We start from the raw sequence: 10,887 nt of genomic DNA, 5'->3' as shown, positions 1-10,887 counted from the left end.
CAAATTTAGGTCAATAAATTCTGCGTTTATTTGTGATAAAAACGGAAATTTGGCGAAAATTTCGCAATTTTCACATTTTGAATTTTTATTCTGTTAAACCAGAGAGATATGTGACACAAAATAGTTAATAAATAACATTTCCCACATGTTTACTTTACATCAGCACAATTTTGGAAACAAAATTTTTTTTTGTTAGGAAGTTATAAGGGTTAAAATTTGACCAGCGATTTGTCATTTTTACAACGAAATTTACAAAACCATTTTTTTTAGGGACCACCTCACATTTGAAGTCAGTTTGAGGGGTCTATATGGCTGAAAATACCCAAAAGTGACACCATTCTAAAAACTGCGCCCCTCAAGGTACTCAAAACCACATTCAAGAAGTTTATTAACCCTTCAGGTGCTTCACAGCAGCAGAAGCAACATGGAAGGAAAAAATGAACATTTAACTTTTTAGTCACAAAAATTATCTTTTAGCAACAATTTTTTTATTTTCCCAATGGTAAAAGGAGAAACTGAACCACGAAAGTTGTTGTCCAATTTGTCCTGAGTACGCTGATACCTCATATGTGGGGGTAAACCACTGTTTGGGCGCACGGCAGGGCTTGGAAGGGAAGGAGCGCCATTTGACTTTTTGAATCAAAAATTGGCTCCACTCTTTAGCGTACACCATGTCACGTTTGGAGAGCACCCGTGTGCCTAAAAATTGGAGCTCCCCCACAAGTGACCCCATTTTGGAAACTAGACGCCCCAAGGAACTTATCTAGATGCATAGTGAGCACTTTGAACCCCCAGGTGCTTCACAAATTGATCCGTAAAAATGAAAAAGTACTTTTTTTTCACAAAAAAATTCTTTTAGCCTCAATTTTTTCATTTTCACATGGGCAACAGGATAAAATGGATCCTAAAATGTGTTGGGCAATTTCTCCTGAGTACACCAATACCTCACATGTGGGGGTAAACCACTGTTTGGGCACATGGTAAGGCTCAGAAGGGAAGGAGCGCCATTTGACTTTTTGAATGAAAAATTATTTCCATCGTTAGCGGACACCATGTCGCGTTTGGATAGCTCCTGTGTGCCTAAACATTGGCGCTCCCCCACAAGTGACCCCATTTTGGAAACTAGACCCCCCAAGGAACTTATTTAGATGCCTAGTGAGCACTTTAAACCCTCAGGTGCTTCACAAATTGATCTGTAGAAATGAAAAAGTACTTTTTTTCACAAAAAAATTCTTTTCGCCTCAATTTTTTCATTTTCACATGGGCAGTAGGATAAAATGGATCATAAAATTTGTTGGGCAATTTCTCCCGAGTACGCCGATACCTCATATGTGGGGGTAAACCACTATTTGGGCACTCGGCAGGGCTCGGAAGGGAAGGCGCGCCATTTGACTTTTTGAATGGAAAATTAGCTCCAATTGTTAGCGGACACCATGTCGCGTTTGGAGAGCCCCTGTGTGCCTATTTATTGGAGCTCCCCCACAAGTGACCCCATTTTGGAAACTAGACCCCCCAAGGAACTTATCTAGATGCATATTGAGCACTTTAAACCCCCAGGTGCTTCACAGAAGTTTATAACGCAGAGCCATGAAAATAAAAAATAATTTTTCTTTCCTCAAAAATGATTTTTTAGCCTGGAATTTCCTATTTTGCCAAGGATAATAGGAGAAATTGGACCCCAAATATTGTTGTCCAGTTTGTCCTGAGTACGCTGATACCCCATATGTGGGGGTAAACCACTGTTTGGGCGCACGGCAGGGCTCGGAAGGGATGGCACGCCATTTGGCTTTTTAAATGGAAAATTAGCTCCAATCATTAGCGGACACGATGTTACGTTTGGAGAGCCCCTGTGTGCCTAAACATTGGAGATCCCCCAGAAATGACCCCATTTTGGAAACTAGACCCCCAAAGGAACTAATCTAGATGTGTGGTGAGGACTTTGAACCCCCAAGTGCTTCACAGAAGTTTATAACGCAGAGCCGTGAAAATAATAAATACGTTTTCTTTCCTCAAAAATAATTATTTAGCCCAGAATTTTTTATTTTCCCAAGGGTAACAGGAGAAATTGGACCCCAATAGTTGTTGTCCAGTTTCTCCTGAGTACGCTGATACCCCATGTGTGGGGGTAAACCACTGTTTGGGCACACGTCGGGGCTCAGAAGGGAAGTAGTGACTTTTGAAATGCAGACTTTGATGGAATGGTCTGCGGGCGTCACATTGCGTTTGCAGAGCCCCTGGTGTGCCTAAACAGTAGAAACCCCCCACAAGTGACCACATTTTAGAAACTAGACCCCCCAAGGAACTTATCTAGATATGTGGTGAGCACTTTGAACCCCCAAGTGCTTCACAGACATTTACAACGCAGAGCCGTGAAAATAAAAAATCATTTTTCTTTCCTCAAAAATGATGTTTTAGCAAGCATTTTTTTAGATTCACAAGGGTAACAGGAGAAATTGGACCCCATTAATTGTTGCGCAGTTTATCCTGAGTACACTGATACCCCATATGTGGGGGTAAACCACTGTTTGGGCACACGTCAGGGCTCGGAAGTGAGGGAGCACCATTTGACTTTTTGAATACGAGATTGGCTGGAATCAATGGTGGCGCCATGTTGCGTTTGGAGACCCCTGATGTGCCTAAACAGTGGTAACCCCTCAATTCTACCTCCAACACTAACCCCAACACACCCCTAACCCTAGTCCCAACTGTAGCCATAACCCTAACCACAACCCTAATTCCAACCCTAACCCTAAGGCTATGTGCCCACGTTGCGGATTCGTGTGAGATATTTCCGCACCATTTTTGAAAAATCCGCGGGTAAAAGGCACTGCGTTTTACCTGCGGATTTTCCGCGGATTTCCAGTGTTTTTTGTGCGGATTTCACCTGCGGATTCCTATTGAGGAACAGGTGTAAAACGCTGCGGAATCCGCACAAAGAATTGACATGCTGCGGAAAATACAACACAGCGTTTCCGCGCGGTATTTTCTGCACCATGGGTACAGCGGATTTGGTTTTTCATATGTTTACATGGTACTGTAAATCTGATGGAATACTTCTGCGAATCCGCAGCGGCCAATCCGCAGCCAAATCCGCACCGTGTGCACATAGCCTAATTCTAAAGGTATGTGCACACTGCGGAAAACGCTGCAGATCCGCAGCAGTTTCCCATGAGTTTACAGTTCAATGTAAACCTATGGGAAACAAAAATCGCTGTACACGGAAACGCAGCGGTTTACATTCCGCAGCATGTCACTTCTTTGTGCGGATTCCGCAGCGGTTTTACAACTGCTCAAATAGAAAATCGCAATTGTAAAACCGCAGTGAAATGCGCAGAAAAAAACGCGGTAAATCCGCCATAAATCCGCAGCGGTTTAGCACTGCGGATTTATCAAATCCGCAGCGGAAAAATCCGCAGAGGACCAGAATACGTGTGCACATACCGAAACCCTACCCCTAGCCCTAACCCTAGCCCTAACCCTACCCCTAACCCTAACCCTAGCCCTAACCCTAGCCCTACCCCTAACCCTAATTCTACCCCTAACCCTACCCCTAACCCTAACCCTATTCTAACATTAGTGGAAAAAAAAAATTTCTTTATTTTTTTATTGTCCCTACCTATGGGGGTGACAAAGGGGGGGGGGGCATTTATTATTTTTTTTATTTTGATCACTGAGATATAATCTATCTCAGTGATCAAAATGCACTTTGGAACGAATCTGCCGGCTGGCAGATTCGGCGGGCGCACTGCGCATGCGCCCGCCATTTTGGCAGATGGCGGCGCCCAGGGAGAAGACGGACGGGACCCCGGCAGGATCGGTAAGTATGATGGGGTGGGGGGGGACCACGAGGGGGGGGGGGATCGGAGCACGGGGGGGGAATCGGAGCGCGGCAGGCGTGGAACGGAGCACGGGGGGGCTGGAACGGAGCACGGGGGGGTGGAACGGAGCACGGGGGGGTGGATCGGAATGCAGGGGGGGTGATTGGAGCACGGTGGGTGATTGGAGCACGGGGGGAGCGGACAAGAGCACGGGGGGGAGCGGAGCACTGGATGGAGGGGAGCCGGAGCAGTGTACCGGCCAGATCGGGGGGCTGGGGGGGGCGATCGGTGGGGTGGGGTGGGGGCACATTAGTATTTCCAGCCATGGCCGATGATATTGCATCATCGGCCATGGCTGGATTGTAATATTTCACCCGTTATAATAGGTGAAATATTACAAATCGCTCTGATTGGCAGTTTCACTTTCAACAGCCAATCAGAGCGATCGTAGCCACGAGGGGGTGAAGCCACCCCCCCTGGGCTAAACTACCACTCCCCCTGTCCCTGCAGATCGGGTGAAATGGGAGTTAACCCTTTCACCCGGCCTGCAGGGACGCGATCTTTCCATGACGCCACATAGGCGTCATGGGTCGGATTGGCACCGACATTCATGACGCCTACGTGGCGTCATGGGTCGGGAAGGGGTTAAGGTTGAAGGAAGACTATAAGTCCATCTAGTTCAACCCGTAGCCTAACCTAACATGCCCTAACATGTTGATCCAGAGGAAGGCAAAAAAAAACCCATGTGGCAAAGAGTAAGCTCCACATTGGGGAAAAAAATTCCTTCCCGACTCCACATACAGCAATCAGACTAGTTCCCTGGATCAACGCCCTATCGAGGAATCTAGTATATATACCCTGTAACATTATACTTTTCCAGAAAGGTATCCAGTCCCCTCTTAAATTTAAGTAATGAATCACTCATTACAACATCATACGGCAGAGAGTTCCATAGTCTCACTGCTCTTACAGTAAAGAATCCGCGTCTGTTATTATGCTTAAACCTTTTTTCCTCCAAACGCAGAGGATGCTCCCTTGTCCCTGTTTCAGGTCTATGATTAAAAAGATCATCAGAAAGGTCTTTGTACTGTCCCCTCATATATTTATACATTAAAATAAGATCACCCCTTAGTCTTCATTTTTCCAAACTAAATAGCCCCAAGTGTAATAATCTATCTAGGTATTGCAGACCCCCCAGTCCTCTAATAACCTTGGTCGTTCTTCTCTGCACCCGCTCCAGTTCAGCTATGTCTTTCTTATACACCGGAGACCAGAACTGTGCACAGTATTCTAAGTGTGGTCGAACTAGTGACTTGTATAGAGGTAAAATTATGTTCTCCTCATGAGCATCTATGCCTCTTTTAATGCATCCCATTATTTTATTTGTCTTTGTAGCAGCTGCCTGACACTGGCCACTGAATATGAGTTTGTCATCCACCCATACACCCAGGTCTTTTTCATTGACTGTTTTGCCCAGAGTTTTAGAATTAAGCACATAATTATACATCTTATTACTTCTACCCAAGTGCATGACGTTACATTTATCCCCATTAAAGCTCATTTGCCATTTATCAGCCCAAGCTTCTAGTTTACATAAATCATCCTGTAATATAAAATTGTCCTCCTCTGTATTGATTACCCTGCAGAGTTTAGTGTCATCTGCAAATATTGAAATTCTACTCTGAATGCCCCCTACAAGGTCATTAATAAATATGTTAAAAAGAAGAGGGCCCAATACTGACCCCTGTGGTACCCCACTGCTAACCGCTACCCAGTCCGAGTGTGCTCCATTAATAACCACCCTTTGTTTCCTGTTGTGAATTCAGCTTTTGGGCTTCCTCCGGTGGTTGTAGAGGGTAATGCAGTTGTGCCTGGATTGCAGGAGTGGACATGTGTATCTACTAATTGCAGGACTGACTGGGGTATATAGCTTTGCAGGATCCTTTAGTCAGTGCCAGTTGTCCATTGTTCTGGAAGGATTCACTTCCCTGCTGGTCTTTCCAGTTTGCTGTGTTTTTCTACTAAGATAAGTCCTGGCTTTGTTTTTGCTGTCCACCTGCAGTGGACCTTATAGTTCTGTGCATTTTCATGTTTTTGTCTTGTCCAGCTTGGTCTGTGAAGGATTTTTTTGCAGCCTAGCTATTTCTCTGGAGATGCAGATATACCCCTCATGTCTTTAGTCAGATGTGGTGATCCGTATTTTCTGCGGTGGATATTTTCTAGTGTTTTTATACGGACCGCATAGTACTCTGTTCTATCCTTTCTTTTTAGCTAGTATGGCCTCCTATGCTAAAATCTGATTTCATATCTGCGTATGTTATTTCCCTCTCCTCTCACAGTCAATATTTGTGGGGGGCTATCTATCCTTTGGGGATTTTCTCTGAGGCAAGATAGATTTCCTGTTTCTGTCTTTAGGGGTAGTTAGATCTTAGGCTGTGCCGAGGGGTCTAGGGAGTGTTAGGTACCCCCCACCCCACGGCTGCTTTTAGTTGCGCTGCTAGGTTCAGGGTTTGCGGTCAGTACAGGGACCACCTTCTCCAGAGTCCGTGTCATGCTGCTCCTAGGCCACCAGATCATAACAGTTTCCTATCCCTGAGCCAGCTCTCAACCCACTTACACATATTTTCCCCTATCCCCATTATTCTCATTTTATGTATCAACCTTTTGTGTGGCACCATATACACTACATCCATTGGGTTCCCTTGGTCCAATCCGGAACTTATCTCTTCATAGAAACTGATAACATTAGTCTGACATGAACGGTCCCTAGTAAACACGTGCTGATACTGGGTCATGAGGTTATTCCTCTTCAGATACTCCAGTATAGCATCCCTTAGAATGCCCTCCAGGATTTTACCCACAGTAGAGGTTAAGCTTACTGGCCTATAATTTCCGAGTTCAGTTTTTGTCCCCTTTTTGAATATTGGCACCACATTTGCTATACGCCAGTCCTGTGGTACAGACCCTGTTATTATGGAGTCTTTAAAGATTAAAAATAATGGTCTATCAATGACTGTACTTGATTCCTGCAGTACTCGAGGGTGTATCCCATCCGGGCCCGGAGATTTGTCAATTTTAGTGATTTTTAGACGCCGCCGCACTTCTTGCTGGGTTAAGCAGGTGACATTTAATTGGGAATTTATATCACTAGTCATTTTGTCTGCCATGGGATTTTCTTGTGTAAATACTGATGAAAAAAGTCATTTAGCATATTGGCTTTTTCCTCATCCTCATCCACCATTTCACCCAGACTATTTTTAAGGGGGCCAACACTATCATTTTTTAGTTTCTTACTATTTATGTAGTTAAAGAATATTTTAGGATTATTTTTACTCTCTCTGGCAATGAGTCTCTCTGTCTCAATCTTTGCTGCCTTGATTTGCTTTTTACAGAATTTATTTAATTTTTTGTATTTATTTAATGCCTCCTCACTACCTTCTTCCTTTAATTCTCTAAATGCTTTCTTTTTGTCACTTATTGCGCCCCTTACAGCTCTATTTAGCCATATTGGTTTCCTCCTATTTCTAGTATGTTTATTCCCATACGGTATACACTGTGCACAGGTCCTATCCAGGATGCTAATAAATGTCTCCAATTTTCTTTGTGTATTTTTGTGTCTCAGGATATCGTCCCAGTTAATTGCACCAAGATCCTCTCTCATCCGTTGGAAATTTGCTCTCCTGAACTTTAGTGTCCTTGTAACCCCTCTATTACACATCTTTTTAAAGGATACATGAAAACTTATTATTTTGTGATCGCTATTTCCCAAGTGACCCCCAACCCTTACATTTGCTATGCGGTCTGGCCTGTTGGTTAATATTAGGTCTAGCAGTGCCCCCCTTCTTGTTGGGTCCTGAACCAGTTGTGAAAGGTAATTGTCTCTCACAGTTGTCAAAAACCAATTACCTTTGTTGGAACTGCAGGTTTCTGTTCCCCAATCTATTTCAGGGTAGTTGAAGTCCCCCATAATAATGACTTCTCCTTGAGTCGCAGCTTCATCTATTTGCTTTACGAGGATATTCTCCATTGCTTCCATTATTTTTGGAGATTTATAACAAACCCCTATCAGTAATTTATTATTTTTCCCTCTCCCCTTATCTCCACCCACAGGGATTCTACATTTTCATTAAATTCACCTACCGTATATTATCATGCAGGATGGGTTTTAAGGATGATTTTACATATAGACACACCCCTCCCCCTCGCTTATCTGTACAGTCATTTCTGAACAGGCTATAGCCCTGCAAGTTAACAGCCCAGTCATGGCTCCCATCCAGCCATGTTTCAGATATCCCCACCATGTCATAATTATGCTCCAACAACATTAGTTCTAATTCGTCCATTTTGTTGGCAAGGCTTCTGGCATTAGTATACATGCACTTGATATTCCTCTCTGTACCTCTATTTCTTAAAATATTAACTGTTCTAACCCCACCCCCATGCCACCGCCACCCCCATCTTCCTTATTTGTGCCCAGGTCTCTATCTGCACTATCTTCCCCTCCTATAAATTGAATAACCTCCCCCCCAATCCCTAGTTTAAACACTTCTCCAACCTTCTAGCCATTTTCTCCCCAGCACAGCTGCGCCTTCCCCATTGAGATGCAGCCCGTCCCTAGCTTAGAGCCTGTAGCCAACTGAGAAGTCGGCCCAGTTCTGCAGGAACCCAAACCCCTCCTTCCTACACCAATTCTTGAGCCACTTATTAACCTCCCTAATCTCCCGTTGCCTCTCTGGCGTGGCACGTGGTACAGGCAGTATTTTGGAAAATACCACGTTGGAGGTCCTTGCTTTCAGCTTGCGGCCTAAGTCCCTGAAATCATCTTTAAGGACCTTCCACCTACCTCTAACTTTGTCATTTGTGCCAATGTGCACCATGACCGCTGGGTCCTCACCAGCCCCTCCCAATAATCTGTCCACCCGATCAGCGATGTGTCGGACTCGAGCGCCAGGTAGGCAGCACACTGTTCGACGATCCCTGTCTTTGTGACAGATTGCCCTATCTGTTCCCCTAATAATTGAGTCGCCCACTACCAGCACCTGTCTGGCCTGCCCTGCGCTCCTATTTCCCTCCCTGGAGCAGTCACTCCTCCGGCTTTCAGAGGACATGCCTGGCTGCAGCAGTGCTACCCCTGTACTGGCACCCCCCTCATCTGCCAACTTAGCAAACTTATTGGGGTGTTCCAGATCAGGACTAGCCTCCCTGGCACTCTTCCCTCTACCCCGCTTCCTAACTGTCACCCAGCTTCCTACTTCACCATCCTGCAGCTCCATCCTACCATCCCGCAGCTCCATCCTACCATCCCCCCCCTCATCTATCCCATTGAGCGTCTGCTCCATGAGCAGAAGACTCCTCTCCATATTGTCTATGGATCTCAGTGTTGCCAGCTGCACATTTAGATTCAGAATCTGGTTTTCCAAATGCACAACGTGCTCACATCTCGCACAGCAGTATGCACCCTCGACCGGCTGCTCAAGGACTGCATACATGTGGCAAGATGTGCACTGGATGGCATTAACAAGAGTGGAGCACATTTCCTAATGGGGATTGCACCAGACAGAAAAGTTAAATAAAAAATAAATAAATACAAAGTATTAATAAAAAACAGACAGCAATTCAGTAATTCCTCCCTTGGAAACTCCCTGAATCCAAAGTCACTGAAACACAAGTCACACTTACCGCCGTTCACACTTATGCTCAGCTCACACTCAGCTCGCTCACACTCGCAATGCTGAAGATTTATAGATTTTTTTTTCTCTAGTTCCCTTAACAGTAATCCACCTTGCTGTTCAAATGCACTTCCATATGATGCCAATTATACTTTATGGAGCATTATATGGGCCCATTATACTGTATGTAGCACTATGTGGAGCCATTATACTATATGGAGCAATATATGGAGCCATTATTCTGTACAGAGCACTATGTGGGGTCCATTATACTATATGGTGCAATAAAGGGGACCCATTTTACTGTATGTAGCACTATGTGGGGCCAGTTTAATGTATGGATCATTATATGGGGCCCATTACACTATATGGAGCAATATATGTAGCCTATTATACTGTATGCAGCAATATATGGGGCCATTATACTGTATGGAGCACTATGTGGAGCCATTATACTGTATGGAGCAATACATGTGGCCCATTATACTGTATGTAGCATTATGTGAGGTCTGTTACACTTTATGGAGCACTCTATGGGGCCCATTATACTGTATGGAGCACTATGAGGGGCCCATAATAATGTGTGAAAGACTATGTGGTGGCCATAATACTGTCTGTAGCACTATGTGGGCCAATTGTACTGTATGTGGGGCCCATTATACCATATGGAGCAATATATTGGGCCCATTATAATGTATGTAGCACTATGTGGGGCCATTATACTGTACGGAGTAATATATAGGACCATTATACTGTATGGAGTAGTACAGTGGGGAAAAAAAATATTTAGTCAGCCACCAATTGTGCAAGTTCTCCTACTTAAAAAGATGAGAGAGGCCTGTATTTGACATCATAGGTAGACCACAACTATGAGAGTCAAAATTGAGAAAATAAATCAAGAAAATCACTTTGTCTGATTTGGCAAGATTTATTTTTCAAATTATGGTGGAAAATAAGTATTTGGTCATTAAATAAAGTTCATCTCAATATTTTGTTATATATCCTTTGTTGGCAATGACAGAGGTCAAACGTTTTCTGTAAGTCTTCACAAGGTTGCCACACACTGTTGGTGGTATGTTGGCCCATTCCTCCATGCAGATCTCCTCTAGAGCAGTGATGTTTTGGGCCTGTTGCTGGGCAACACGGACTTTCAACTCCCTCCAAAGGTTTTCTATAGGGTTGAGATCTGGAGACTGGCTAGGCCACTCCAGGACCTTTATATGCTTCAATTACAGGCCTCTCATCTTTTTAAGGGGGAGAACTTGCACAATTGGTGGCTGACTAAATACTTTTTTTCCCCACTGTATATGGAGCCCATTATACTGTATGAAGCACTATGTGGGGCCCATTATACTATATGCAGTACTATGTTCAGACCATAATACTGTATGGAGGACTAT

This window comes from Ranitomeya imitator, chromosome 4 (assembly GCF_032444005.1).
Source record: "Ranitomeya imitator isolate aRanImi1 chromosome 4, aRanImi1.pri, whole genome shotgun sequence".
Taxonomy (NCBI): Eukaryota; Metazoa; Chordata; class Amphibia; order Anura; family Dendrobatidae; genus Ranitomeya; species Ranitomeya imitator.
This window is presented reverse-complemented; position numbering follows the sequence as displayed.